General features: G+C 41.9%; 76 pseudogenes; all 76 read right to left on the bottom strand.

Moving 5' to 3' along the window:
* Positions 1–92: 92 nt before the first annotated feature.
* LOC134596815 (5S ribosomal RNA) lies at positions 93–211 on the bottom strand (annotated as a pseudogene).
* A 134-nt stretch (positions 212–345) lies between these two features.
* Positions 346–464, bottom strand: LOC134597773 (5S ribosomal RNA; annotated as a pseudogene).
* A 225-nt stretch (positions 465–689) lies between these two features.
* On the bottom strand, positions 690–808 carry LOC134594850 (5S ribosomal RNA; annotated as a pseudogene).
* A 387-nt stretch (positions 809–1,195) lies between these two features.
* Positions 1,196–1,314, bottom strand: LOC134594509 (5S ribosomal RNA; annotated as a pseudogene).
* Positions 1,315–1,448: 134 nt separating this feature from the next.
* Positions 1,449–1,567, bottom strand: LOC134589631 (5S ribosomal RNA; annotated as a pseudogene).
* A 376-nt stretch (positions 1,568–1,943) lies between these two features.
* On the bottom strand, positions 1,944–2,062 carry LOC134597262 (5S ribosomal RNA; annotated as a pseudogene).
* A 225-nt stretch (positions 2,063–2,287) lies between these two features.
* LOC134597753 (5S ribosomal RNA) lies at positions 2,288–2,406 on the bottom strand (annotated as a pseudogene).
* A 225-nt stretch (positions 2,407–2,631) lies between these two features.
* On the bottom strand, positions 2,632–2,750 carry LOC134597166 (5S ribosomal RNA; annotated as a pseudogene).
* Positions 2,751–2,884: 134 nt separating this feature from the next.
* LOC134595351 (5S ribosomal RNA) lies at positions 2,885–3,003 on the bottom strand (annotated as a pseudogene).
* A 134-nt stretch (positions 3,004–3,137) lies between these two features.
* On the bottom strand, positions 3,138–3,256 carry LOC134596813 (5S ribosomal RNA; annotated as a pseudogene).
* A 134-nt stretch (positions 3,257–3,390) lies between these two features.
* Positions 3,391–3,509, bottom strand: LOC134596807 (5S ribosomal RNA; annotated as a pseudogene).
* A 225-nt stretch (positions 3,510–3,734) lies between these two features.
* On the bottom strand, positions 3,735–3,853 carry LOC134594849 (5S ribosomal RNA; annotated as a pseudogene).
* A 387-nt stretch (positions 3,854–4,240) lies between these two features.
* LOC134589620 (5S ribosomal RNA) lies at positions 4,241–4,359 on the bottom strand (annotated as a pseudogene).
* A 134-nt stretch (positions 4,360–4,493) lies between these two features.
* Positions 4,494–4,611, bottom strand: LOC134588726 (5S ribosomal RNA; annotated as a pseudogene).
* A 134-nt stretch (positions 4,612–4,745) lies between these two features.
* Positions 4,746–4,864, bottom strand: LOC134587736 (5S ribosomal RNA; annotated as a pseudogene).
* Positions 4,865–5,248: 384 nt separating this feature from the next.
* LOC134588206 (5S ribosomal RNA) lies at positions 5,249–5,377 on the bottom strand (annotated as a pseudogene).
* A 225-nt stretch (positions 5,378–5,602) lies between these two features.
* LOC134594059 (5S ribosomal RNA) lies at positions 5,603–5,721 on the bottom strand (annotated as a pseudogene).
* Positions 5,722–5,855: 134 nt separating this feature from the next.
* Positions 5,856–5,973, bottom strand: LOC134588725 (5S ribosomal RNA; annotated as a pseudogene).
* Positions 5,974–6,107: 134 nt separating this feature from the next.
* LOC134598055 (5S ribosomal RNA) lies at positions 6,108–6,226 on the bottom strand (annotated as a pseudogene).
* A 134-nt stretch (positions 6,227–6,360) lies between these two features.
* On the bottom strand, positions 6,361–6,479 carry LOC134594761 (5S ribosomal RNA; annotated as a pseudogene).
* A 578-nt stretch (positions 6,480–7,057) lies between these two features.
* LOC134589608 (5S ribosomal RNA) lies at positions 7,058–7,176 on the bottom strand (annotated as a pseudogene).
* A 134-nt stretch (positions 7,177–7,310) lies between these two features.
* On the bottom strand, positions 7,311–7,428 carry LOC134588724 (5S ribosomal RNA; annotated as a pseudogene).
* A 134-nt stretch (positions 7,429–7,562) lies between these two features.
* Positions 7,563–7,681, bottom strand: LOC134589033 (5S ribosomal RNA; annotated as a pseudogene).
* A 134-nt stretch (positions 7,682–7,815) lies between these two features.
* Positions 7,816–7,934, bottom strand: LOC134594227 (5S ribosomal RNA; annotated as a pseudogene).
* Positions 7,935–8,503: 569 nt separating this feature from the next.
* LOC134588612 (5S ribosomal RNA) lies at positions 8,504–8,618 on the bottom strand (annotated as a pseudogene).
* Positions 8,619–8,752: 134 nt separating this feature from the next.
* LOC134597973 (5S ribosomal RNA) lies at positions 8,753–8,871 on the bottom strand (annotated as a pseudogene).
* Positions 8,872–9,005: 134 nt separating this feature from the next.
* Positions 9,006–9,125, bottom strand: LOC134588328 (5S ribosomal RNA; annotated as a pseudogene).
* A 134-nt stretch (positions 9,126–9,259) lies between these two features.
* LOC134596206 (5S ribosomal RNA) lies at positions 9,260–9,378 on the bottom strand (annotated as a pseudogene).
* Positions 9,379–9,694: 316 nt separating this feature from the next.
* LOC134589102 (5S ribosomal RNA) lies at positions 9,695–9,809 on the bottom strand (annotated as a pseudogene).
* A 134-nt stretch (positions 9,810–9,943) lies between these two features.
* LOC134597587 (5S ribosomal RNA) lies at positions 9,944–10,062 on the bottom strand (annotated as a pseudogene).
* A 134-nt stretch (positions 10,063–10,196) lies between these two features.
* On the bottom strand, positions 10,197–10,316 carry LOC134587954 (5S ribosomal RNA; annotated as a pseudogene).
* A 134-nt stretch (positions 10,317–10,450) lies between these two features.
* Positions 10,451–10,569, bottom strand: LOC134596024 (5S ribosomal RNA; annotated as a pseudogene).
* A 225-nt stretch (positions 10,570–10,794) lies between these two features.
* On the bottom strand, positions 10,795–10,913 carry LOC134589599 (5S ribosomal RNA; annotated as a pseudogene).
* A 376-nt stretch (positions 10,914–11,289) lies between these two features.
* LOC134594892 (5S ribosomal RNA) lies at positions 11,290–11,408 on the bottom strand (annotated as a pseudogene).
* Positions 11,409–11,542: 134 nt separating this feature from the next.
* On the bottom strand, positions 11,543–11,661 carry LOC134597077 (5S ribosomal RNA; annotated as a pseudogene).
* Positions 11,662–11,795: 134 nt separating this feature from the next.
* LOC134597998 (5S ribosomal RNA) lies at positions 11,796–11,914 on the bottom strand (annotated as a pseudogene).
* A 134-nt stretch (positions 11,915–12,048) lies between these two features.
* Positions 12,049–12,167, bottom strand: LOC134596419 (5S ribosomal RNA; annotated as a pseudogene).
* Positions 12,168–12,393: 226 nt separating this feature from the next.
* On the bottom strand, positions 12,394–12,512 carry LOC134588627 (5S ribosomal RNA; annotated as a pseudogene).
* A 225-nt stretch (positions 12,513–12,737) lies between these two features.
* Positions 12,738–12,856, bottom strand: LOC134594904 (5S ribosomal RNA; annotated as a pseudogene).
* Positions 12,857–12,990: 134 nt separating this feature from the next.
* LOC134595716 (5S ribosomal RNA) lies at positions 12,991–13,109 on the bottom strand (annotated as a pseudogene).
* A 134-nt stretch (positions 13,110–13,243) lies between these two features.
* On the bottom strand, positions 13,244–13,362 carry LOC134597242 (5S ribosomal RNA; annotated as a pseudogene).
* Positions 13,363–13,496: 134 nt separating this feature from the next.
* On the bottom strand, positions 13,497–13,615 carry LOC134594185 (5S ribosomal RNA; annotated as a pseudogene).
* Positions 13,616–13,749: 134 nt separating this feature from the next.
* On the bottom strand, positions 13,750–13,868 carry LOC134595750 (5S ribosomal RNA; annotated as a pseudogene).
* Positions 13,869–14,093: 225 nt separating this feature from the next.
* LOC134597359 (5S ribosomal RNA) lies at positions 14,094–14,212 on the bottom strand (annotated as a pseudogene).
* Positions 14,213–14,346: 134 nt separating this feature from the next.
* On the bottom strand, positions 14,347–14,465 carry LOC134589598 (5S ribosomal RNA; annotated as a pseudogene).
* Positions 14,466–15,034: 569 nt separating this feature from the next.
* Positions 15,035–15,153, bottom strand: LOC134589460 (5S ribosomal RNA; annotated as a pseudogene).
* A 134-nt stretch (positions 15,154–15,287) lies between these two features.
* Positions 15,288–15,406, bottom strand: LOC134594688 (5S ribosomal RNA; annotated as a pseudogene).
* A 134-nt stretch (positions 15,407–15,540) lies between these two features.
* LOC134594184 (5S ribosomal RNA) lies at positions 15,541–15,659 on the bottom strand (annotated as a pseudogene).
* A 134-nt stretch (positions 15,660–15,793) lies between these two features.
* On the bottom strand, positions 15,794–15,912 carry LOC134595749 (5S ribosomal RNA; annotated as a pseudogene).
* A 225-nt stretch (positions 15,913–16,137) lies between these two features.
* Positions 16,138–16,256, bottom strand: LOC134597358 (5S ribosomal RNA; annotated as a pseudogene).
* Positions 16,257–16,390: 134 nt separating this feature from the next.
* On the bottom strand, positions 16,391–16,509 carry LOC134589596 (5S ribosomal RNA; annotated as a pseudogene).
* A 569-nt stretch (positions 16,510–17,078) lies between these two features.
* On the bottom strand, positions 17,079–17,197 carry LOC134594118 (5S ribosomal RNA; annotated as a pseudogene).
* Positions 17,198–17,331: 134 nt separating this feature from the next.
* LOC134596991 (5S ribosomal RNA) lies at positions 17,332–17,450 on the bottom strand (annotated as a pseudogene).
* Positions 17,451–17,584: 134 nt separating this feature from the next.
* On the bottom strand, positions 17,585–17,703 carry LOC134594183 (5S ribosomal RNA; annotated as a pseudogene).
* A 134-nt stretch (positions 17,704–17,837) lies between these two features.
* On the bottom strand, positions 17,838–17,956 carry LOC134595748 (5S ribosomal RNA; annotated as a pseudogene).
* Positions 17,957–18,181: 225 nt separating this feature from the next.
* On the bottom strand, positions 18,182–18,300 carry LOC134597357 (5S ribosomal RNA; annotated as a pseudogene).
* Positions 18,301–18,434: 134 nt separating this feature from the next.
* LOC134589594 (5S ribosomal RNA) lies at positions 18,435–18,553 on the bottom strand (annotated as a pseudogene).
* A 569-nt stretch (positions 18,554–19,122) lies between these two features.
* On the bottom strand, positions 19,123–19,241 carry LOC134594106 (5S ribosomal RNA; annotated as a pseudogene).
* A 225-nt stretch (positions 19,242–19,466) lies between these two features.
* On the bottom strand, positions 19,467–19,585 carry LOC134597113 (5S ribosomal RNA; annotated as a pseudogene).
* Positions 19,586–19,719: 134 nt separating this feature from the next.
* On the bottom strand, positions 19,720–19,838 carry LOC134596926 (5S ribosomal RNA; annotated as a pseudogene).
* A 134-nt stretch (positions 19,839–19,972) lies between these two features.
* On the bottom strand, positions 19,973–20,091 carry LOC134588399 (5S ribosomal RNA; annotated as a pseudogene).
* A 134-nt stretch (positions 20,092–20,225) lies between these two features.
* On the bottom strand, positions 20,226–20,344 carry LOC134596704 (5S ribosomal RNA; annotated as a pseudogene).
* A 134-nt stretch (positions 20,345–20,478) lies between these two features.
* LOC134588398 (5S ribosomal RNA) lies at positions 20,479–20,597 on the bottom strand (annotated as a pseudogene).
* A 134-nt stretch (positions 20,598–20,731) lies between these two features.
* LOC134596141 (5S ribosomal RNA) lies at positions 20,732–20,850 on the bottom strand (annotated as a pseudogene).
* Positions 20,851–21,075: 225 nt separating this feature from the next.
* Positions 21,076–21,194, bottom strand: LOC134597521 (5S ribosomal RNA; annotated as a pseudogene).
* Positions 21,195–21,661: 467 nt separating this feature from the next.
* Positions 21,662–21,780, bottom strand: LOC134588222 (5S ribosomal RNA; annotated as a pseudogene).
* A 134-nt stretch (positions 21,781–21,914) lies between these two features.
* Positions 21,915–22,033, bottom strand: LOC134597717 (5S ribosomal RNA; annotated as a pseudogene).
* Positions 22,034–22,258: 225 nt separating this feature from the next.
* LOC134597703 (5S ribosomal RNA) lies at positions 22,259–22,377 on the bottom strand (annotated as a pseudogene).
* Positions 22,378–22,511: 134 nt separating this feature from the next.
* LOC134588397 (5S ribosomal RNA) lies at positions 22,512–22,630 on the bottom strand (annotated as a pseudogene).
* Positions 22,631–22,764: 134 nt separating this feature from the next.
* LOC134595183 (5S ribosomal RNA) lies at positions 22,765–22,883 on the bottom strand (annotated as a pseudogene).
* A 225-nt stretch (positions 22,884–23,108) lies between these two features.
* Positions 23,109–23,227, bottom strand: LOC134594811 (5S ribosomal RNA; annotated as a pseudogene).
* A 467-nt stretch (positions 23,228–23,694) lies between these two features.
* On the bottom strand, positions 23,695–23,813 carry LOC134597716 (5S ribosomal RNA; annotated as a pseudogene).
* A 134-nt stretch (positions 23,814–23,947) lies between these two features.
* LOC134588000 (5S ribosomal RNA) lies at positions 23,948–24,066 on the bottom strand (annotated as a pseudogene).
* A 134-nt stretch (positions 24,067–24,200) lies between these two features.
* On the bottom strand, positions 24,201–24,319 carry LOC134594490 (5S ribosomal RNA; annotated as a pseudogene).
* A 134-nt stretch (positions 24,320–24,453) lies between these two features.
* Positions 24,454–24,572, bottom strand: LOC134596703 (5S ribosomal RNA; annotated as a pseudogene).
* A 134-nt stretch (positions 24,573–24,706) lies between these two features.
* On the bottom strand, positions 24,707–24,825 carry LOC134588396 (5S ribosomal RNA; annotated as a pseudogene).
* Between the last annotated feature and the right edge of the window lie 43 nt (positions 24,826–24,868).

Below are 24,868 nucleotides of genomic sequence, written 5' to 3'. Positions count from 1 at the left end.
AAACTCTGGTTGCGACAAAAGACAAGACGCTTCTGGATAGGGAAAAAAGTGGTCTGATTATGACATCATAATGCAAAAAAGAAATAAACAAAAGCTTACGGCACCTGACGTTCCTAGTTGGTCTCCCATACAAGTACTAACCAGGCCCGAGTCTGGATGGCTTCCGAGATCTGACGAGATCAGGCATTTTAAGACTGGTATAGCCGTAAGTGAAATTAAGAGAATGCGATCTCGCTAATGTTGGTAGAATATCAAACTCTGGTTGCGACAAAAGACAAGAAGCTTCTGGATAGGGAAAAAAGTGGTCTGATTATGACATCATAATGCAAAAAAGAAATAAACAAAAGCTTACGGCACCTGAGGTTCCTAGTTGGTCTCCCATACAAGTACTAGCCAGGCCCGAGTCTGGATGGCTTCCGAGATCTGATGAGATCAGGCATTTTCAGACTGGCATGTCCGTAAGTGAAATTAAGAGAATGCGATCTCGCTAATGTTGGTAGAATATCAAACTCTGGTTGCGACAAAAGACAAGACGCTTCTGGATAGGGAAAAAAGTGGTCTGATTATGACATCATAATGCAAAAAAGAAATAAACAAAAGCTTACGGCACCTGAGGTTCCTAGTTGGTCTCCCATAGGGAAAAAAGTGGTCTGATTATGACATCATAATGCAAAAAAGAAATAAACAAAAGCTTACGGCACCTGAGGTTCCTAGTTGGTCTCCCATACAAGTACTAACCAGGCCCGAGTCTGGATGGCTTCCGAGATCTGACGAGATCAGGCATTTTCAGACTGGTATGGCCATAAGTGAAATTAAGAGAATGCGATCTCGCTAATGTTGGTAGAATATCAAACTCTGGTTGCGACAAAAGACAAGACGCTTCTGGATAGGGAAAAAAGTGGTCTGATTATGACATCATAATGCAAAAAAGAAATAAACAAAAGCTTACGGCACCTGAGGTTCCTAGTTGGTCTCCCATACAAGTACTAACCAGGGTCGAGTCTGGATGGCTTCCGAGATATGACGAGATCAGGCATTTTCAGACTGGTATGGCCGTAAATGAAATTAAGAGAATGCGATCTCGCTAATGTTGGTAGAATATCAAACTCTGATTGCGACAAAAGACAAGACGCTTCTGGATAGGGAAAAAAGTGGTCTGATTATGACATCATAATGCAAAAAAGAAATAAACAAAAGCTTACGGCACCTGAGGTTCCTAGTTGGTCTCCCATACAAGTACTAACCAGGCCCGAGTCTGGATGGCTTCTGAGATCTGACGAGATCAGGCATTTTCAGACTGGTATGGCCGTAAGTGAAATTAAGCGAATGCGATCTCGCTAATGTTGGTAGAATATCAAACTCTGGTTGCGACAAAAGACAAGACGCTTCTGGATAGGGAAAAAAGTGGTCTGATTATTACATCATAATGCAAAAAAGAAATAAACAAAAGCTTACGGCACCTGAGGTTCCTAGTTGGTCTCCCATACAAGTACTAACCAGGCCCGAGTCTGGATGGCTTCCGAGATCTGACGAGATCAGGCATTTTCAGACTGGTATGGCCGTAAGTGAAATTAAGAGAATGCGATCTCGCTAATGTTGGTAGAATATCAAACTCTGGTTGCGACAAAAGACAAGACGCTTCTGGATAGGGAAAAAAGTGGTCTGATTATGACATCATAATGCAAAAAAGAAATAAATAAAAGTTAAGGCACCTGAGGTTCCTAGTTGGTCTCCCATACAAGTACTAACCAGGCCCAAGTTTGGATGGCTTCCGAGATCAGGCATTTTCAGACTGGTATGGCCGTAAGTGAAATTAAGAGAATGCAATCTCGCTAATGTTGGTAGAATATCAAACTCTGGTTGCGACAAAAGACAAGACGCTTCTGGATAGGGAAAAAAGTGGACTGATTATGACATCATAATGCAAAAAAGAAATAAACAAAAGCTTACGGCACCTGAGGTTCCTAGTTGGTCTCCCATACAAGTACTAACCAGGCCCGAGTCTGGATGGCTTCCGAGATCTGACGAGATCAGGCATTTTCAGACTGGTATGGCCTTAAGTGAAATTAATCGAATGCGTTCTCGCTAATGTTGGTAGAATATCAAACTCTGGTTGCAACAAAAGACAAGACGCTTCAGGATAGGGAAAAAAGTGGTCTGATTATGACATCATAATGCAAAAAAGAAATAAACAAAAGCTTACGGCACCTGAGGTTCCTAGTTGGCCTCCCATAGGGAAAAAAGTGGTCTGATTATGACATCATAATGCAAAAAAGAAATAAACGAAAGCTTACGGCACCTGAGGTTCCTAGTTGGTCTCCCATACAAGTACTAACCAGGCCCGAGTCTGTATGGCTTCCAAGATCTGACGAGAACAGGCATTTTCAGACTGGTATGGCCGTAAGTGAAATTAAGAGAATGCGATCTCGCTAATGTTGGTAGAATATCAAACTCTGGTTGCGACAAAAGACAAGATGCTTCTGGATAGGGAAAAAAGTGGTCTGATTATGACATCATAATGCAAAAAAGAAATAAACAAAAGCTTACGGCACCTGAGGTTCCTAGTTGGTCTCCCATAGGGAAAAAAGTGGTCTGATTATGACATCATAATGCAAAAAAGAAATAAACAAAAGCTTACGGCACCTGAGGTTCCTAGTTGGTCTCCCATACAAGTACTAACCAGGCCCAAGTCTGGATGGCTTCCGAGATCTGACGAGATCAGGCATTTTCAGACTGGTATGGCCGTAAGTGAAATTAAGAGAATGCGATCTCGTTAATGTTGGTAGAATATCAAACTCTGGTTGCGACAAAAGACAAGATGCTTCTGGATAGGGAAAAAAGTGGTCTGATTATGACATCATAATGCAAAAAAGAAATAAACAAAAGCTTACGGCACCTGAGGTTCCTAGTTGGTCTCCCATACAAGTACTAACCAGGCCCGAGTCTGGATGACTTCCGAGATCTGACGAGATCAGGCATTTTCAGACTGGTATGGCCGTAAGTGAAATTAAGAGAATGCGATCTCGCTAATGTTGGTAGAATATCAAACTCTGGTTGCGACAAAAGACAAGACGCTTCTGGATAGGGAAAAAAGTGGTCTGATTATGACATCATAATGCAAAAAAGAAATAAACAAAAGCTTACGGCACCTGACGTTCCTAGTTGGTCTCCCATACAAGTACTAACCAGGCCCGAGTCTGGATGGCTTCCGAGATCTGACGAGATCAGGCATTTTAAGACTGGTATAGCCGTAAGTGAAATTAAGAGAATGCGATCTCGCTAATGTTGGTAGAATATCAAACTCTGGTTGCGACAAAAGACAAGAAGCTTCTGGATAGGGAAAAAAGTGGTCTGATTATGACATCATAATGCAAAAAAGAAATAAACAAAAGCTTACGGCACCTGAGGTTCCTAGTTGGTCTCCCATACAAGTACTAGCCAGGCCCGAGTCTGGATGGCTTCTGAGATCTGATGAGATCAGGCATTTTCAGACTGGCATGTCCGTAAGTGAAATTAAGAGAATGCGATCTCGCTAATGTTGGTAGAATATCAAACTCTGGTTGCGACAAAAGACAAGACGCTTCTGGATAGGGAAAAAAGTGGTCTGATTATGACATCATAATGCAAAAAAGAAATAAACAAAAGCTTACGGCACCTGAGGTTCCTAGTTGGTCTCCCATAGGGAAAAAAGTGGTCTGATTATGACATCATAATGCAAAAAAGAAATAAACAAAAGCTTACGGCACCTGAGGTTCCTAGTTGGTCTCCCATACAAGTACTAACCAGGCCCGAGTCTGGATGGCTTCCGAGATCTGACGAGATCAGGCATTTTCAGACTGGTATGGCCATAAGTGAAATTAAGAGAATGCGATCTCGCTAATGTTGGTAGAATATCAAACTCTGGTTGCGACAAAAGACAAGACGCTTCTGGATAGGGAAAAAAGTGGTCTGATTATGACATCATAATGCAAAAAAGAAATAAACAAAAGCTTACGGCACCTGAGGTTCCTAGTTGGTCTCCCATACAAGTACTAACCAGGGTCGAGTCTGGATGGCTTCCGAGATATGACGAGATCAGGCATTTTCAGACTGGTATGGCCGTAAATGAAATTAAGAGAATGCGATCTCGCTAATGTTGGTAGAATATCAAACTCTGGTTGCGACAAAAGACAAGACGCTTCTGGATAGGGAAAAAAGTGGTCTGATTATGACATCATAATGCAAAAAAGAAATAAACAAAAGCTTACGGCACCTGAGGTTCCTAGTTGGTCTCCCATACAAGTACTAACCAGGCCCGAGTCTGGATGGCTTCCGAGATCTGACGAGATCAGGCATTTTCAGACTGGTATGGCCGTAAGTGAAATTAAGAGAATGCGATCTCGCTAATGTTGGTAGAATATCAAACTCTGGTTGCGACAAAAGACAAGACGCTTCTGGATAGGGAAAAAAGTGGTCTGATTATGACATCATAATGCAAAAAAGAAATAAACAAAAGCTTACGGCACCTGAGGTTCCTAGTTGGTCTCCCATACAAGTAAAACCAGACCCGAGTCTGGATGGCTTCCGAGATCTGACGAGATCAGGCATTTTCAGACTGGTATGGCCGTAAGTGAAATTAAGAGAATGCGATCTCGCTAATGTTGGTAGAATATCAAACTCTGGTTGCGACAAAAGACAAGACGCTTCTGGATAGGGAAAAAAGTGGTCTGATTATGACATCATAATGCAAAAAAGAAATAAACAAAAGCTTACAGCACCTGAGGTTCCTAGTTGGTCTCCCATACAAGTACTAACCAGGCCCGAGTCTGGATGGCTTCCGACATCTGACGAGATCAGGCATTTTAAGACTGGTATGGCCGTAAGTGAAATTAAGAGAATGCGATCTCGAGAACAATGTGCTCTACTGTGTGTATTTTGCTACATTTGTTACCCCCCCCTTCCCCCCCTTTTTTCCTTTCTGTATCCCCCCCCCGATTAGTATTATTTATATGAAAAATTCTTCAATAAAAATCATACATTGAAAAAAAAAAAGAGAATGCGATCTCGCTAATGTTGGTAGAATATCAAACTCTGGTTGCGACAAAAGACAAGACGCTTCTGGATAGGGAAAAAAGTGGTCTGATTATGACATCATAATGCAAAAAAGAAATAAACAAACGCTTACGGCACCTGAGGTTCCTAGTTGGTCTCCCATAGGGAAAAAAGTGGTCTGATTATGACATCATAATGCAAAAAAGAAATAAACAAAAGCTTACGGCACCTGAGGTTCCTAGTTGGTCTCCCATACAAGTACTAACCAGGCCCGAGTCTGGATGGCTTCCGAGATCTGACGAGATCTGACGAGATCAGGCATTTTCAGACTGGTATGGCCGTAAGTGAAATTAAGAGAATGCGATCTCGCTAATGTTGGTAGAATATCAAACTCTGGTTGCGACAAAAGACAAGACGCTTCTGGATAGGGAAAAAAGTGGTCTGATTATGACATCATAATGCAAAAAAGAAATAAACAAAAGCTTACGGCACCTGAGGTTCCTAGTTGGTCTCCCATAGGGAAAAAAGTGGTCTGATTATGACATCATAATGCAAAAAAGAAATAAACAAAAACTTACGGCACCTGAGGTTCCTAGTTGGTCTCCCATACAAGTACTAACCAGGCCCGAGTCTGGATGGCTTCCGAGATCTGACGAGATCAGGCATTTTCAGACTGGTATGGCCGTAAGTGAAATTAAGAGAATGCGATCTCGCTAATGTTGGTAGAATATCAAACTCTGGTTGCGACAAAAGACAAGACGCTTCTGGATAGGGAAAAAAGTGGTCTGATTATGACATCATAATGCAAAAAAGAAATAAACAAAAGCTTACGGCACCTGAGGTTCCTAGTTGGTCTCCCATACAAGTAAAACCAGACCCGAGTCTGGATGGCTTCCGAGATCTGACGAGATCAGGCATTTTCAGACTGGTATGGCCGTAAGTGAAATTAAGAGAATGCGATCTCGCTAATGTTGGTAGAATATCAAACTCTGGTTGCGACAAAAGACAAGACGCTTCTGGATAGGGAAAAAAGTGGTCTGATTATGACATCATAATGCAAAAAAGAAATAAACAAAAGCTTACAGCACCTGAGGTTCCTAGTTGGTCTCCCATACAAGTACTAACCAGGCCCGAGTCTGGATGGCTTCCGATATCTGACGAGATCAGGCATTTTAAGACTGGTATGGCCGTAAGTGAAATTAAGAGAATGCGATCTCGCTAATGTTGGTAGAATATCAAACTCTGGTGGCGACAAAAGACAAGAAGCTTCTGGATAGGGAAAAAAGTGGTCTGATTATGACATCATAATGCAAAAAAGAAATAAACAAAAGCTTACGGCACCTGAGGTTCCTAGTTGGTCTCCCATACAAGTACTAACCAGGCCCAAGTCTGGATGGCTTCCGAGATCTGACGAGATCAGGCATTTTCAGACTGGCATGGCCGTAAGTGAAATTAAGAGAATGCGATCTCGCTAATGTTGGTAGAATATCAAACTCTGGTTGCGACAAAAGACAAGACGCTTCTGGATAGGGAAAAAAGTGGTCTGATTATGACATCATAATGCAAAAAAGAAATAAACAAACGCTTACGGCACCTGAGGTTCCTAGTTGGTCTCCCATAGGGAAAAAAGTGGTCTGATTATGACATCATAATGCAAAAAAGAAATAAACAAAAGCTTACGGCACCTGAGGTTCCTAGTTGGTCTCCCATACAAGTACTAACCAGGCCCGAGTCTGGATGGCTTCCGAGATCTGACGAGATCTGACGAGATCAGGCATTTTCAGACTGGTATGGCGTAAGTGAAATTAAGAGAATGCGATCTCGCTAATGTTGGTAGAATATCAAACTCTGGTTGCGACAAAAGACAAGACGCTTCTGGATAGGGAAAAAAGTGGTCTGATTATGACATCATAATGCAAAAAAGAAATAAACAAAAGCTTACGGCACCTGAGGTTCCTAGTTGGTCTCCCATAGGGAAAAAAGTGGTCTGATTATGACATCATAATGCAAAAAAGAAATAAACAAAAGCTTACGGCACCTGAGGTTCCTAGTTGGTCTCCCATACAAGTACTAACCAGGCCCGAGTCTGGATGGCTTCCGAGATCTGACGAGATCAGGCATTTTCAGACTGGTATGGCCGTAAGTGAAATTAAGAGAATGCGATCTCGCTAATGTTGGTAGAATATCAAACTCTGGTTGCGACAAAAGACAAGACGCTTCTGGATAGGGAAAAAAGTGGTCTGATTATGACATCATAATGCAAAAAAGAAATAAACAAAAGCTTACGGCACCTGAGGTTCCTAGTTGGTCTCCCATACAAGTAAAACCAGACCCGAGTCTGGATGGCTTCCGAGATCTGACGAGATCAGGCATTTTCAGACTGGTATGGCCGTAAGTGAAATTAAGAGAATGCGATCTCGCTAATGTTGGTAGAATATCAAACTCTGGTTGCGACAAAAGACAAGACGCTTCTGGATAGGGAAAAAAGTGGTCTGATTATGACATCATAATGCAAAAAAGAAATAAACAAAAGCTTACAGCACCTGAGGTTCCTAGTTGGTCTCCCATACAAGTACTAACCAGGCCCGAGTCTGGATGGCTTCCGACATCTGACGAGATCAGGCATTTTAAGACTGTTATGGCCGTAAGTGAAATTAAGAGAATGCGATCTCGCTAATGTTGGTAGAATATCAAACTCTGGTGGCGACAAAAGACAAGAAGCTTCTGGATAGGGAAAAAAGTGGTCTGATTATGACATCATAATGCAAAAAAGAAATAAACAAAAGCTTACGGCACCTGAGGTTCCTAGTTGGTCTCCCATACAAGTACTAACCAGGCCCAAGTCTGGATGGCTTCCGAGATCTGATGAGATCAGGCATTTTCAGACTGGCATGGCCGTAAGTGAAATTAAGAGAATGCGATCTCGCTAATGTTGGTAGAATATCAAACTCTGGTTGCGACAAAAGACAAGACGCTTCTGGATAGGGAAAAAAGTGGTCTGATTATGACATCATAATGCAAAAAAGAAATAAACAAACGCTTACGGCACCTGAGGTTCCTAGTTGGTCTCCCATAGGGAAAAAAGTGGTCTGATTATGACATCATAATGCAAAAAAGAAATAAACAAAAGCTTACGGCACCTGAGGTTCCTAGTTGGTCTCCCATACAAGTACTAACCAGTGTCGAGTCTGGATGGCTTCCAAGTTATGACAAGATCAGGCATTTTCAGACTGGTATGGCCTTAAATGAAATTAAGAGAATGCAATCTCGCTAATGTTGGTAGAATATCAAACTCTGGTTGCGACAAAAGACAAGACGCTTCTGGATAGGGAAAAAAGTGGTCTGATTATGACATCATAATGCAAAAAAGAAATAAACAAAAGCTTACGGCACCTGAGGTTCCTAGTTGGTCTCCCATAGGGAAAAAAGTGGTCTGATTATGACATCATAATGCAAAAAAGAAATAAACAAAAGCTTACGGCACCTGAGGTTCCTAGTTGGTCTCCCATGTACTAACCAGGCCCGAGTCTGGATGGCTTCCGAGATCTGACGAGATCAGGCATTTTCAGACTGGTATGGCCGTAAGTGAAATTAAGAGAATGCGATCTCGCTAATGTTGGTAGAATATCAAACTCTGGTTGCGACAAAAGACAAGACGCTTCTGGATAGGGAAAAAAGTGGTCTGATTATGACATCATAATGCAAAAAAGAAATAAACAAAAGCTTACGGCACCTGAGGTTCCTAGTTGGTCTCCCATAAAAGTACTAACCAGACCCGAGTCTGGATGGCTTCCGAGATCTGACGAAATCAGGCATTTTCAGACTGGTATGGCCGTAAGTGAAATTAAGAGAATGCGATCTCGCTAATGTTGGTAGAATATCAAACTCTGGTTGCGACAAAAGACAAGACGCTTCTGGATAGGGAAAAAAGTGGTCTGATTATGACATCATAATGCAAAAAAGAAATAAACAAAAGCTTACGGCACCTGAGGTTCCTAGTTGGTCTCCCATACAAGTACTAACCAGGCCCAAGTCTTGATGGCTTCACGAGATCTGACGAGATCAGGCATTTTCAGACTGGTATGGCCGTAAGTGAAATTAAGAGAATGCGATCTCGCTAATGCTGGTAGAATATCAAACTCTGGTTGCGACAAAAGACAAGAAGCTTCTGGGTAGGGAAAAAAGTGGTCTGATTATGACATCATAATGCAAAAAAGTAATAAACAAAAGCTTACGGCACCTGAGGTTCCTAGTTGGTCTCCCATACAAGTACTAACCAGGCCCGAGTCTGGATGGCTTCAGAGATCTGACGAGATCAGGCATTTTCAGACTGGCATGGCCGTAAGTGAAATTAAGAGAATGCGATCTCGCTAATGTTGGTAGAATATCAAACTCTGGTTGCGACAAAAGACAAGACGCTTCTGGATAGGGAAAAAAGTGGTCTGATTATGACATCATAATGCAAAAAAGAAATAAACAAACGCTTACGGCACCTGAGGTTCCTAGTTGGTATCCCATAGGGAAAAAAGTGGTCTGATTATGACATCATAATGCAAAAAAGAAATAAACAAAAGCTTACGGCACCTGAGGTTCCTAGTTGGTCTCCCATAGGGAAAAAAGTGGTCTGATTATGACATCATAATGCAAAAAAGAAATAAACAAAAGCTTACGGCACCTGAGGTTCCTAGTTGGTCTCCCATGTACTAACCAGGCCCGAGTCTGGATGGCTTCCAAGATCTGACGAGATCAGGCATTTTCAGACTGGTATGGCCGTAAGTGAAATTAAGCGAATGCGATCTCGCTAATGTTGGTAGAATATCAAACTCTGGTTGCGACAAAAGACAAGACGCTTCTGGATAGGGAAAAAAGTGGTCTGATTATGACATCATAATGCAAAAAAGAAATAAACAAAAGCTTACGGCACCTGAGGTTCCTAGTTGGTCTCCCATACAAGTACTAACCAGACCCGAGTCTGGATGGCTTCCGAGATCTGACGAAATCAGGCATTTTCAGACTGGTATGGCCGTAAGTGAAATTAAGAGAATGCGATCTCGCTAATGTTGGTAGAATATCAAACTCTGGTTGCGACAAAAGACAAGACGCTTCTGGATAGGGAAAAAAGTGGTCTGATTATGACATCATAATGCAAAAAAGAAATAAACAAAAGCTTACGGCACCTGAGGTTCCTAGTTGGTCTCCCATACAAGTACTAACCAGGCCCGAGTCTGGATGGCTTCACGAGATCTGACGAGATCAGGCATTTTAAGACTGGTATGGCCGTAAGTGAAATTAAGAGAATGCGATCTCGCTAATGTTGGTAGAATATCAAACTCTGGTTGCGACAAAAGACAAGAAGCTTCTGGATAGGGAAAAAAGTGGTCTGATTATGACATCATAATGCAAAAAAGAAATAAACAAAAGCTTACGGCACCTGAGGTTCCTAGTTGGTCTCCCATACAAGTACTAACCAGGCCCGAGTCTGGATGGCTTCCAAGATCTGACGAGATCAGGCATTTTCAGACTGGTATGGCCGTAAGTGAAATTAGGAGAATGCGATCTCGCTAATGTTGGTAGAATATCAAACTCTGGTTGCGACAAAAGACAAGACACTTCTGGATAGGGAAAAAAGTGGTCTGATTATGACATCATAATGCAAAAAAGAAATAAACAAAAGCTTACGGCACCTGAGGTTCCTAGTTGGTCTCCCATAGGGAAAAAAGTGGTCTGATTATGACATCATAATGCAAAAAAGAAATAAACAAAAGCTTACGGCACCTGAGGTTCCTAGTTGGTCTCCCATACAAGTACTAACCAGGCCCGAGTCTGGATGGCTTCCGAGATCTGACGAGATCAGGCATTTTCAGACTGGTATGGCCGTAAGTGAAATTAAGCGAATGCGATCTCGCTAATGTTGGTAGAATATCAAACTCTGGTTGCGACAAAAGACAAGACGCTTCTGGATAGGGAAAAAAGTGGTCTGATTATGACATCATAATGCAAAAAAGAAATAAACAAAAGCTTACAGCACCTGAGGTTCCTAGTTGGTCTCCCATACAAGTACTAACCAGGCCCGAGTCTGGATGGCTTTCGAGATCTGGCATTTTCAGACTGGTATGGCCGTAATGAAATTAAGAGAATGAGATCTCGCTAATGTTGGTAGAATATCAAACTCTGGTTGCGACAAAAGACAAGACGCTTCTGGATATGGAAAAAAGTGGTCTGATTATGACATCATAATGCAAAAAAGAAATAAACAAAAGCTTACGGCACCTGAGGTTCCTAGTTGGTCTCCCATACAAGTACTAACCAGGCCCGAGTCTGGATGGCTTCCGAGATCTGACGAGATCAGGTATTTTCAGACTGGTATGGCCGTAAGTGAAATTAAGAGAATGCGATCTCGCTAATGTTGGTAGAATATCAAACTCTGGTTGCGACAAAAGACAAGACGCTTCTGGATAGGGAAAAAAGTGGTCTGATTATGACATCATAATGCAAAAAAGAAATAAACAAAAGCTTACGGCACCTGAGGTTCCTAGTTGGTCTCCCATACAAGTACTAACCAGACCCAAGTCTGGATGGCTTCCGAGATCTGACGAAATCAGGCATTTTCAGACTGGTATGGCCGTAAGTGAAATTAAGAGAATGCGATCTCGCTAATGTTTGTAGAATATCAAACTCTGGTTGCGACAAAAGACAAGACGCTTCTGGATAGGGAAAAAAGTGGTCTGATTATGACATCATAATGCAAAAAAGAAATAAACAAAAGCTTAGGGCACCTGAGGTTCCTAGTTGGTCTCCCATACAAGTACTAACCAGGCCCGAGTCTGGATGGCTTCCGAGATCTGACGAGATCAGGCATTTTCAGACAGGTATGGCCGTAAGTGAAATTAAGAGAATGCGATCTCGCTAATGTTGGTAGAATATCAAACTCTAGTTGCCACAAAAGACAAGACGCTTCTGGATAGGGAAAAAAGTGGTCTGATTATGACATCATAATGCAAAAAAGAAATAAACAAAAGCTTACGGCACCTGAGGTTCCTAGTTGGTCTCCCATACAAGTACTAACCAGGCCCGAGTCTGGATGGCTTCCGAGATCTGACAAGATCAGGCATTTTCAGACTGGTATGGCCGTAAGTGAAATTAAGAGAATGCGATCTCGCTAATGTTGGTAGAATATCAAACTCTGGTTGCGACAAAAGACAAGACGCTTCTGGATAGGGAAAAAAGTGGTCTGATTATGACATCATAATGCAAAAAAGAAATAAACAAAAGCTTACGGCACCTGAGGTTCCTAGTTGGTCTCCCATAGGGAAAAAAAGTGGTCTGATTATGACATCATAATGCAAAAAAGAAATAAACAAAAGCTTGCGGCACCTGAGGTTCCTAGTTGGTCTCCCATACAAGTACTAACCAGGCCTGAGTCTGGATGGCTTCCGAGATCTGATGAGATCAGGCATTTTCAGACTGGAATGGCCGTAAATTAAATTAGGAGAATGCGATTTCGCTAATGTTGGTAGAATATCAAACTCTGGTTGCGACAAAAGACAAGACGCTTCTGGATAGGGAAAAAAGTGGTCTGATTATGACATCATAATGCAAAAAAGAAATAAACAAAAGCTTACGGCCCCTGAGGTTCCTAGTTGGTCTCCCATAGGGAAAAAAGTGGTCTGATTATGACATCATAATGCAAAAAAGAAATAAACAAAAGCTTACGGCACCTGAGGTTCCTAGTTGGTCTCCCATACAAGTACTAACCAGGCCCGAGTCTGGATGGCTTCTGAGATCTGACGAGATCAGGCATTTTCAGACTGGTATGGCCGTAATCGAAATTAAGAGAATGTGATCTCGCTAATGTTGGTAGAATATCAAACTCTGGTTGCGACAAAAGACAAGACGCTTCTGGATAGGGAAAAAAGTGGTCTGATTATGACATCATAATGCAAAAAAGAAATAAACAAAAGCTTACGGCACCTGAGGTTCCTAGTTGGTCTCCCATACAAGTACTAACCAGGCCCGAGTCTGGATGGCTTCCGAGATCTGATGAGATCAGGCATTTTCAGACTGGTATGGCCGTAAGTGAAACTAAGCGAATGCAATCTCGCTAATGTTGGTAGAATATCAAACTCTGGTTGTGACAAAAGACAAGACGCTTCTGGATAGGGAAAAAAGTGGTCTGATTATGACATCATAATGCAAAAAAGAAATAAACAAAAGCTTACGGCACCTGAGGTTCCTAGTTGGTCTCCCATACAAGTACTAACCAGGCCCAAGTCTGGATGGCTTCCGAGATCTGACGAGATCAGTCATTTTCAGACTGGTATTGCCGTAAGTGAAGTTAAGCGAATGCGATCTCGCTAATGTTGGTAGAATATCAAACTCTGGTTGCGACAAAAGACAAGACGCTTCTGGATAGGGAAAAAAGTGATCTTATTATGACATCATAATGCAAAAAAGAAATAAACAAAAGCTTACGGCACCTGAGGTTCCTAGTTGGTCTCCCATACAAGTACTAACCAGGCCCAAGTCTGGATGGCTTCCGAGATCTGACGAGATCAGGCATTTTCAGACTGGTATGGCCGTAAGGGAAATTAAGAGAATGCGATCTCGCTAATGTTGGTAGAATATCAAACTCTGGTTGCGACAAAAGACAAGACGCTTCTGGATAGGGAAAAAAGTGGTCTGATTATGACATCATAATGCAAAAAAGAAATAAACAAAAACTTACGGCACCTGAGGTTCCTAGTTAGTCTCCCATACAAGTACTAACCAGGCCCGAGTCTGGATGGATTCCGAGATCTGACGAGATCAGGCATTTTCAGACTGGTATGGCCGTAAGTGAAATTAAGAGAATGCGATCTCGCTAATGTTGGTAGAATATCAAACTCTGGTTGCGACAAAAGACAAGACGATTCAGGATAGGGAAAAAAGTGGTCTGATTATGACATCATAATGCAAAAAAGAAATGAACAAAAGCTTACGGCACCTGAGGTTCCTAGTTGGTCTCCCATAGGGAAAAAAGTGGTCTGATTATGACATCTTAATGCAAAAAAGAAATAAACAAAAGCTTACGGCACCTGAGGTTCCTAGATGGTCTCCCATACAAGTACTAACCAGGCCCGAGTCTGGATGGCTTCCGCGATCTGACGAGATCAGGCATTTTCAGACTGGTATGGCCATAAGTGAAATTAAGAGAATGCGATCTCGCTAATGTTGGTAGAATATCAAACTCTGGTTGCGACAAAAGACAAGACGCTTCTGGATAGGGAAAAAAGTGGTCTGATTATGACATCATAATGCAAAAAAGAAATAAACAAAAGCTTACGGCACCTGAGGTTCCTAGTTGGTCTCCCATACAAGTACTAACCAGGCCCGAGTCTGGATGGCTTCCGAGATCTGACGAGATCAGGCATTTTCAGACTGGTATGGCCGTAAGTGAAATTAAGAGAATGCGATCTCGCTAATGTTGGTAGAATATCAAACTCTGGTTGCGACAAAAGACAAGACGCTTCTGGATAGGGAAAAAAGTGGTCTGATTATGACATCATAATGCAAAAAAGAAATAAACAAAAGCTTATGGCACCTGAGGTTCCTAGTTGGTCTCCCATACAAGTACTAACCAGGCCAGAGTCTGGATGGCTTCCGAGATTTGACAAGATCAGACATTTTCAGACTGGTATGGCCTACAGTGAAATTAAGAGAATGCGTTCTCGCTAATGTTGGTAGAATATCAAACTCTGGTTGCGACAAAAGACAAGACGCTTCTGGATAGGGAAAAAAGTGGTCTGATTATGACATCATAATGCAAAAAAGAAATAAACAAAAGCTTACGGCACCTGAGGTTCCTAGTTGGTCTCCCATAGGGAAAAAAGTGGTCTGATTATGACATCATAATGCAAAAAAGAAATAAACAAAAGCTTACGGCACCTGAGGTTCCTAGTTGGTCTCCCATAGGGAAAAAAGTGGTTCGATTATGACATCATAATGCAAAAAAGAAATAAACAAAAGCTTACGGCACCTGAGGTTCCTAGTTGGTCTCCCATACAAGTACTAACCAGGCCCAAGTCTGGATTGCTACCGAGATCTGATGAGATCAGGCATTTTCAGACTGGTATGGCCGTAAGTGAAATTAAGAGAATGCGATCTCGTTAATGTTGGTAGAATATCAAACTCTGGTTCCGACAAAAGACAAGATGCTTCTGGATAGGGAAAAAAGTGGTCCGATTATGACATCATAATGCAAAAAAGAAATAAACAAAAGCTTACGGCACCTGAGGTTCCTAGTTGGTCTCCCATACAAGTACTAACCAGGCCCAAGTCTGGATGGCTTCCGAGATCTGACGAGATCAGGCATTTTCAGACTGGTATTGCCGTAAGTGAAGTTAAGCGAATGCGATCTCGCTAATGTTGGTAGAATATCAAACTCTGGTTGCGACAAAAGACAAGACGCTTCTGGATAGGGAAAAAAGTGATCTTATTATGACATCATAATGCAAAAAAGAAATAAACAAAAGCTTACGGCACCTGAGGTTCCTAGTTGGTCTCCCATACAAGTACTAACCAGGCCCAAGTCTGGATGGCTTCCGAGATCTGACGAGATCAGGCATTTTCAGACTGGTATGGCCGTAAGGGAAATTAAGAGAATGCGATCTCGCTAATGTTGGTAGAATATCAAACTCTGGTTGCGACAAAAGACAAGACGCTTCTGGATAGGGAAAAAAGTGGTCTGATTATGACATCATAATGCAAAAAAGAAATAAACAAAAACTTACGGCACCTGAGGTTCCTAGTTAGTCTCCCATACAAGTACTAACCAGGCCCGAGTCTGGATGGATTCCGAGATCTGACGAGATCAGGCATTTTCAGACTGGTATGGCCGTAAGTGAAATTAAGAGAATGCGATCTCGCTAATGTTGGTAGAATATCAAACTCTGGTTGCGACAAAAGACAAGACGATTCAGGATAGGGAAAAAAGTGGTCTGATTATGACATCATAATGCAAAAAAGAAATGAACAAAAGCTTACGGCACCTGAGGTTCCTAGTTGGTCTCCCATAGGGAAAAAAGTGGTCTGATTATGACATCTTAATGCAAAAAAGAAATAAACAAAAGCTTACGGCACCTGAGGTTCCTAGATGGTCTCCCATACAAGTACTAACCAGGCCCGAGTCTGGATGGCTTCCGCGATCTGACGAGATCAGGCATTTTCAGACTGGTATGGCCATAAGTGAAATTAAGAGAATGCGATCTCGCTAATGTTGGTAGAATATCAAACTCTGGTTGCGACAAAAGACAAGACGCTTCTGGATAGGGAAAAAAGTGGTCTGATTATGACATCATAATGCAAAAAAGAAATAAACAAAAGCTTACGGCACCTGAGGTTCCTAGTTGGTCTCCCATACAAGTACTAACCAGGCCCGAGTCTGGATGGCTTCCGAGATCTGACGAGATCAGGCATTTTCAGACTGGTATGGCCGTAAGTGAAATTAAGAGAATGCGATCTCGCTAATGTTGGTAGAATATCAAACTCTGGTTGCGACAAAAGACAAGACGCTTCTGGATAGGGAAAAAAGTGGTCTGATTATGACATCATAATGCAAAAAATAAATAAACAAAAGCTTATGGCACCTGAGGTTCCTAGTTGGTCTCCCATACAAGTACTAACCAGGCCAGAGTCTGGATGGCTTCCGAGATTTGACAAGATCAGGCATTTTCAGACTGGTATGGCCTACAGTGAAATTAAGAGAATGCGTTCTCGCTAATGTTGGTAGAATATCAAACTCTGGTTGCGACAAAAGACAAGACGCTTCTGGATAGGGAAAAAAGTGGTCTGATTATGACATCATAATGCAAAAAAGAAATAAACAAAAGCTTACGGCACCTGAGGTTCCTAGTTGGTCTCCCATAGGGAAAAAAGTGGTCTGATTATGACATCATAATGCAAAAAAGAAATAAACAAAAGCTTACGGCACCTGAGGTTCCTAGTTGGTCTCCCATAGGGAAAAAAGTGGTTCGATTATGACATCATAATGCAAAAAAGAAATAAACAAAAGCTTACGGCACCTGAGGTTCCTAGTTGGTCTCCCATACAAGTACTAACCAGGCCCAAGTCTGGATGGCTTCCGAGATCTGATGAGATCAGGCATTTTCAGACTGGTATGGCCGTAAGTGAAATTAAGAGAATGCGATCTCGTTAATGTTGGTAGAATATCAAACTCTGGTTCCGACAAAAGACAAGATGCTTCTGGATAGGGAAAAAAGTGGTCCGATTATGACATCATAATGCAAAAAAGAAATAAACAAAAGCTTACGGCACCTGAGGTTCCTAGTTGGTCTCCCATACAAGTACTAACCAGGCCCAAGTCTGGATAGCTTCCGAGATCTGACGAGATCAGGCATTTTCAGACTGGTATTGCCGTAAGTGAAGTTAAGCGAATGCGATCTCGCTAATGTTGGTAGAATATCAAACTCTGGTTGCGACAAAAGACAAGACGCTTCTGGATAGGGAAAAAAGTGATCTTATTATGACATCATAATGCAAAAAAAAAATAAACAAAAGCTTACGGCACCTGAGGTTCCTAGTTGGTCTCCCATACAAGTACTAACCAGGCCCAAGTCTGGATGGCTTCCGAGATCTGACGAGATCAGGCATTTTCAGACTGGTATGGCCGTAAGGGAAATTAAGAGAATGCGATCTCGCTAATGTTGGTAGAATATCAAACTCTGGTTGCGACAAAAGACAAGACGCTTCTGGATAGGGAAAAAAGTGGTCTGATTATGACATCATAATGCAAAAAAGAAATAAACAAAAACTTACGGCACCTGAGGTTCCTAGTTAGTCTCCCATACAAGTACTAACCAGGCCCGAGTCTGGATGGATTCCGAGATCTGACGAGATCAGGCATTTTCAGACTGGTATGGCCGTAAGTGAAATTAAGAGAATGCGATCTCGCTAATGTTGGTAGAATATCAAACTCTGGTTGCGACAAAAGACAAGACGATTCAGGATAGGGAAAAAAGTGGTCTGATTATGACATCATAATGCAAAAAAGAAATGAACAAAAGCTTACGGCACCTGAGGTTCCTAGTTGGTCTCCCATAGGGAAAAAAGTGGTCTGATTATGACATCTTAATGCAAAAAAGAAATAAACAAAAGCTTACGGCACCTGAGGTTCCTAGATGGTCTCCCATACAAGTACTAACCAGGCCCGAGTCTGGATGGCTTCCGCGATCTGACGAGATCAGGCATTTTCAGACTGGTATGGCCATAAGTGAAATTAAGAGAATGCGATCTCGCTAATGTTGGTAGAATATCAAACTCTGGTTGCGACAAAAGACAAGACGCTTCTGGATAGGGAAAAAAGTGGTCTGATTATGACATCATAATGCAAAAAAGAAATAAACAAAAGCTTACGGCACCTGAGGTTCCTAGTTGGTCTCCCATACAAGTACTAACCAGGCCCGAGTCTGGATGGCTTCCGAGATCTGACGAGATCAGGCATTTTCAGACTGGTATGGCCGTAAGTGAAATTAAGAGAATGCGATCTCGCTAATGTTGGTAGAATATCAAACTCTGGTTGCGACAAAAGACAAGACGCTTCTGGATAGGGAAAAAAGTGGTCTGATTATGACATCATAATGCAAAAAAGAAATAAACAAAAGCTTATGGCACCTGAGGTTCCTAGTTGGTCTCCCATACAAGTACTAACCAGGCCAGAGTCTGGATGGCTTCCGAGATTTGACAAGATCAGGCATTTTCAGACTGGTATGGCCTACAGTGAAATTAAGAGAATGCGTTCTCGCTAATGTTGGTAGAATATCAAACTCTGGTTGCGACAAAAGACAAGACGCTTCTGGATAGGGAAAAAAGTGGTCTGATTATGACATCATAATGCAAAAAAGAAATAAACAAAAGCTTACGGCACCTGAGGTTCCTAGTTGGTCTCCCATAGGGAAAAAAGTGGTCTGATTATGACATCATAATGCAAAAAAGAAATAAACAAAAGCTTACGGCACCTGAGGTTCCTAGTTGGTCTCCCATAGGGAAAAAAGTGGTTCGATTATGACATCATAATGCAAAAAAGAAATAAACAAAAGCTTACGGCACCTGAGGTTCCTAGTTGGTCTCCCATACAAGTACTAACCAGGCCCAAGTCTGGATGGCTTCCGAGATCTGATGAGATCAGGCATTTTCAGACTGGTATGGCCGTAAGTGAAATTAAGAGAATGCGATCTCGTTAATGTTGGTAGAATATCAAACTCTGGTTCCGACAAAAGACAAGATGCTTCTGGATAGGGAAAAAAGTGGTCCGATTATGACATCATAATGCAAAAAAGAAATAAACAAAAGCTTACGGCACCTGAGGTTCCTAGTTGGTCTCCCATAGGGAAAAAAGTGGTCTGATTATGACATCATAATGCAAAAAAGAAATAAACAAAAGCTTACCGCACCTGAGGTTCCTAGTTGGTCTCCCATACAAGTACTAACCAGGCCCAAGTCTGGATGGCTTCCGAGATCTGACGAGATCAGGCATTTTCAGACTGGTATGGCCGTAAATGAAATTAAGAGAATGCGATCTTGTTAATGTTGGTAGAATATCAAACTCTGGTTGCGACAAAAGACAAGATGCTTCTGGATAGGGAAAAAAGTGGTCTGATTATGACATCATAATGCAAAAAAGAAATAAACAAAAGCTTACGGCACCTGAGGTTCCTAGTTGGTCTCCCATACATGTACTAACCAGACCCGAGTCTGGATAGCTTCCGAGATCTGACGAGATCAGGCATTTTCAGACTGGTATGGCCGTAAGTGAAATTAAGAGAATGCGATCTCGCTAATGTTGGTAGAATATCAAACTCTGGTTGCGACAAAAGACAAGACGCTTCTGGATAGGGAAAAAAGTGGTCTGATTATGACATCATAATGCAAAAAAGAAATAAACAAAAGCTTACGGCACCTGAGGTTCCTAGTTGGTCTCCCATACAAGTACTAACCAGACCCGAGTCTGGATGGCTTCCGAGATCTGACAAAATCAGGCATTTTCAGACTGGTATGGCCGTAAGTGAAATTAAGAGAATGCGATCTCGCTAATGTTGGTAGAATATCAAACTCTGGTTGCGACAAAAGACAAGACGCTTCTGGATAGGGAAAAAAGTGGTCTGATTATGACATCATAATGCAAAAAAGAAATAAACAAAAGCTTACGGCACTTGAGGTTCCTAGTTGGTCTCCCATACAAGTACTAACCAGGCCCGAGTCTGGATGGCTTCCGAGATCTGACGAGATCAGGCATTTTCAGACTGGTATGGCCGTAAGTGAAATTAAGAGAATGCGATCTCGCTAATGTTGGTAGAATATCAAACTCTGGTTGCGACAAAAGACAAGACGCTTCTGGATAGGGAAAAAAGTGGTCTGATTATGACATCATAATGCAAAAAAGAAATAAACAAAAGCTTACGGCACCTGAGGTTCCTAGTTGGTCTCCCATACAAGTACTAACCAGACCCGAGTCTGGATGGCTTCCGAGATCTGACAAAATCAGGCATTTTCAGACTGGTATGGCCGTAAGTGAAATTAAGAGAATGCGATCTCGCTAATGTTGGTAGAATATCAAACTCTGGTTGCGACAAAAGACAAGACGCTTCTGGATAGGGAAAAAAGTGGTCTGATTATGACATCATAATGCAAAAAAGAAATAAACAAAAGCTTACGGCACCTGAGGTTCCTAGTTGGTCTCCCATACAAGTACTAAGCAGGCCCGAGTCTGGATGGCTTCCGAGATCTGACGAGATCAGGCATTTTAAGACTGGTATGGCCGTAAGTGAAATTAAGAGAATGCGATCTCGCTAATGTTGGTAGAATATCAAACTCTGGTTGCGACAAAAGACAAGACGCTTCTGGATAGGGAAAAAAGTGGTCTGATTATGACATCATAATGCAAAAAAGAAATAAACAAACGCTTACGGCACCTGAGGTTCCTAGTTGGTCTCCCATAGGGAAAAAAGTGGTCTGATTATGACATCATAATGCAAAAAAGAAATAAACAAAAGCTTACGGCACCTGAGGTTCCTAGTTGGTCTCCCATACAAGTACTAACCAGGCCCGAGTCTGGATGGCTTCCAAGATCTGACGAGATCAGGCATTTTCAGACTAGTATGGCCGTAAGTGAAATTAAGAGAATGCGATCTCGCTAATGTTGGTAGAATATCAAACTCTGGTTGCGACAAAAGACAAGACGCTTCTGGATAGGGAAAAAAGTGGTCTGATTATGACATCATAATGCAAAAAAGAAATAAACAAAAGCTTACGGCACCTGAGGTTCCTAGTTGGTCTCCCATAGGGAAAAAAGTGGTCTGATTATGACATCATAATGCAAAAAAGAAATAAACAAAAGCTTACGGCACCTGAGGTTCCTAGTTGGTCTCCCATACAAGTACTAACCAGGCCCGAGTCTGGATGGCTTCCGAGATCTGGCATTTTCAGACTGGTATGGCCGTAATGAAATTAAGAGAATGCAATCTCGCTAATGTTGGTAGAATATCAAACTCTGGTTGCGACAAAAGACAAGACGCTTCTGGATAGGGAAAAAAGTGGTCTGATTATGACATCATAATGCAAAAAAGAAATAAACAAAAGCTTACGGCACCTGAGGTCCCTAGTTGGTCTCCCATACAAGTACTAACCAGGCCCGAGTCTGGATGGCTTCTGAGATCTGACTAGATCAGGCATTTTAAGACTGGTATGGCCGTAAGTGAAATTAAGAGAATGCGATCTCGCTAATGTTGGTAGAATATCAAACTCTGGTTGCGACAAAAGACAAGAAGCTTCTGGATAGGGAAAAAAGTGGTCTGATTATGACATCATAATGCAAAAAAGAAATAAACAAAAGCTTACAGCACCTGAGGTTCCTAGTTGGTCTCCCATACAAGCACTAACCAGGCCCGAGTCTGGATGGCTTCCGAGATCTGATGAGATCAGGCATTTTCAGACTGGCATGGCCGTAAGTGAAATTAAGAGAATGCAATCTCGCTAATGTTGGTAGAATATCAAACTCTGGTTGCGACAAAAGACAAGACGCTTCTGGATAGGGAAAAAAGTGGTCTGATTATGACATCATAATGCAAAAAAGAAATAAACAAACGCTTACGGCACCTGAGGTTCCTAGTTGGTCTCCCATAGGGAAAAAAGTGGTCTGATTATGACATCATAATGCAAAAAAGAAATAAACAAAAGCTTACGGCACCTGAGGTTCCTAGTTGGTCTCCCATACAAGTACTAACCAGGCCCGAGTCTGGATAGCTTCCGAGATATGACGAGATCAGGCATTTTCAGACTGGTATGGCCGTAAATGAAATAAAGAGAATGCGATCTCGCTAATGTTGGTAGAATATCAAACTCTGGTTGCGACAAAAGACAAGACGCTTCTGGATAGGGAAAAAAGTGGTCTGATTATGACATCATAATGCAAAAAAGAAATAAACAAAAGCTTACGGCACCTGAGGTTCCTAGTTGGTCTCCCATACAAGTACTAACCAGACCCGAGTCTGGATGGCTTCCGAGATCTGACAAAATCAGGCATTTTCAGACTGGTATGGCCGTAAGTGAAATTAAGAGAATGCGATCTCGCTAATGTTGGTAGAATATCAAACTCTGGTTGCGACAAAAGACAAGACGCTTCTGGATAGGGAAAAAAGTGGTCTGATTATGACATCATAATGCAAAAAAGAAATAAACAAAAGCTTACGGCACCTGAGGTTCCTAGTTGGTCTCCCATACAAGTACTAACCAGGCCCGAGTCTGGATGGCTTCCGAGATCTGACGAGATCAGGCATTTTAAGACTGGTATGGCCGTAAGTGAAATTAAGAGAATGCGATCTCGCTAATGTTGGTAGAATATCAAACTCTGGTTGCGACAAAAGACAAGACGCTTCTGGATAGGGAAAAAAGTGGTCTGATTATGACATCATAATGCAAAAAAGAAATAAACAAACGCTTACGGCACCTGAGGTTCCTAGTTGGTCTCCCATAGGGAAAAAAGTGGTCTGATTATGACATCATAATGCAAAAAAGAAATAAACAAAAGCTTACGGCACCTGAGGTTCCTAGTTGGTCTCCCATACAAGTACTAACCAGGCCCGAGTCTGGATGGCTTCCGAGATCTGACGAGATCAGGCATTTTCAGACTGGTATGGCCGTAAATGAAATTAAGAGAATGCGATCTCGCTAATGTTGGTAGAATATCAAACTCTGGTTGCGACAAAAGACAAGACGCTTCTGGATAGGGAAAAAAGTGGTCTGATTATGACATCATAATGCAAAAAAGAAATAAACAAAAGCTTACGGCACCTGAGGTTCCTAGTTGGTCTCCCATAGGGAAAAAAGTGGTCTGATTATGACATCATAATGCAAAAAAGAAATAAACAAAAGCTTACGGCACCTGAGGTTCCTAGTTGGTCTCCCATACAAGTACTAACCAGGCCCGAGTCTGGATGGCTTCCGAGATCTGGCATTTTCAGACTAGTATGGCCGTAATGAAATTAAGAGAATGCGATCTCGCTAATGTTGGTAGAATATCAAACTCTGGTTGCGACAAAAGACAAGACGCTTCTGGATAGGGAAAAAAGTGGTCTGATTATGACATCATAATGCAAAAAAGAAATAAACAAAAGCTTACAGCACCTGAGGTTCCTAGTTGGTCTCCCATACAAGCACTAACCAGGCCCGAGTCTGGATGGCTTCCGAGATCTGATGAGATCAGGCATTTTCAGACTGGCATGGCCGTAAGTGAAATTAAGAGAATGCAATCTCGCTAATGTTGGTAGAATATCAAACTCTGGTTGCGACAAAAGACAAGACGCTTCTGGATAGGGAAAAAAGTGGTCTGATTATGACATCATAATGCAAAAAAGAAATAAACAAAAGCTTACGGCACCTGAGGTTCCTAGTTGGTCTCCCATACAAGTACTAACCAGGCCCGAGTCTGGATGGCTTCCGAGATATGACGAGATCAGGCATTTTCAGACTGGTATGGCCGTAAATGAAATAAAGAGAATGCGATCTCGCTAATGTTGGTAGAATATCAAACTCTGGTTGCGACAAAAGACAAGACGCTTCTGGATAGGGAAAAAAGTGGTCTGATTATGACATCATAATGCAAAAAAGAAATAAACAAAAGCTTACGGCACCTGAGGTTCCTAGTTGGTCTCCCATACAAGTACTAACCAGACCCGAGTCTGGATAGCTTCCGAGATCTGACGAGATCAGGCATTTTCAGACTGGTATGGCCGTAAGTGAAATTAAGAGAATGCGATCTCGCTAATGTTGGTAGAATATCAAACTCTGGTTGCGACAAAAGACAAGACGCTTCTGGATAGGGAAAAAAGTGGTCTGATTATGACATCATAATGCAAAAAAGAAATAAACAAAAGCTTACGGCACTTGAGGTTCCTAGTTGGTCTCCCATACAAGTACTAACCAGGCCCGAGTCTGGATGGCTTCCGAGATCTGACGAGATCAGGCATTTTCAGACTGGTATGGCCGTAAGTGAAATTAAGAGAATGCGATCTCGCTAATGTTGGTAGAATATCAAACTCTGGTTGCGACAAAAGACAAGACGCTTCTGGATAGGGAAAAAAGTGGTCTGATTATGACATCATAATGCAAAAAAGAAATAAACAAAAGCTTACGGCACCTGAGGTTCCTAGTTGGTCTCCCATACAAGTACTAACCAGACCCGAGTCTGGATGGCTTCCGAGATCTGACAAAATCAGGCATTTTCAGACTGGTATGGCCGTAAGTGAAATTAAGAGAATGCGATCTCGCTAATGTTGGTAGAATATCA

This window comes from Pelobates fuscus, chromosome 2, assembly GCF_036172605.1.
Source record: "Pelobates fuscus isolate aPelFus1 chromosome 2, aPelFus1.pri, whole genome shotgun sequence".
Lineage (NCBI taxonomy): Eukaryota > Metazoa > Chordata > Amphibia > Anura > Pelobatidae > Pelobates > Pelobates fuscus.
The sequence above is the reverse complement of the archived record's forward strand: the minus strand, read 5'-3'. Positions and strand labels throughout refer to the sequence as shown.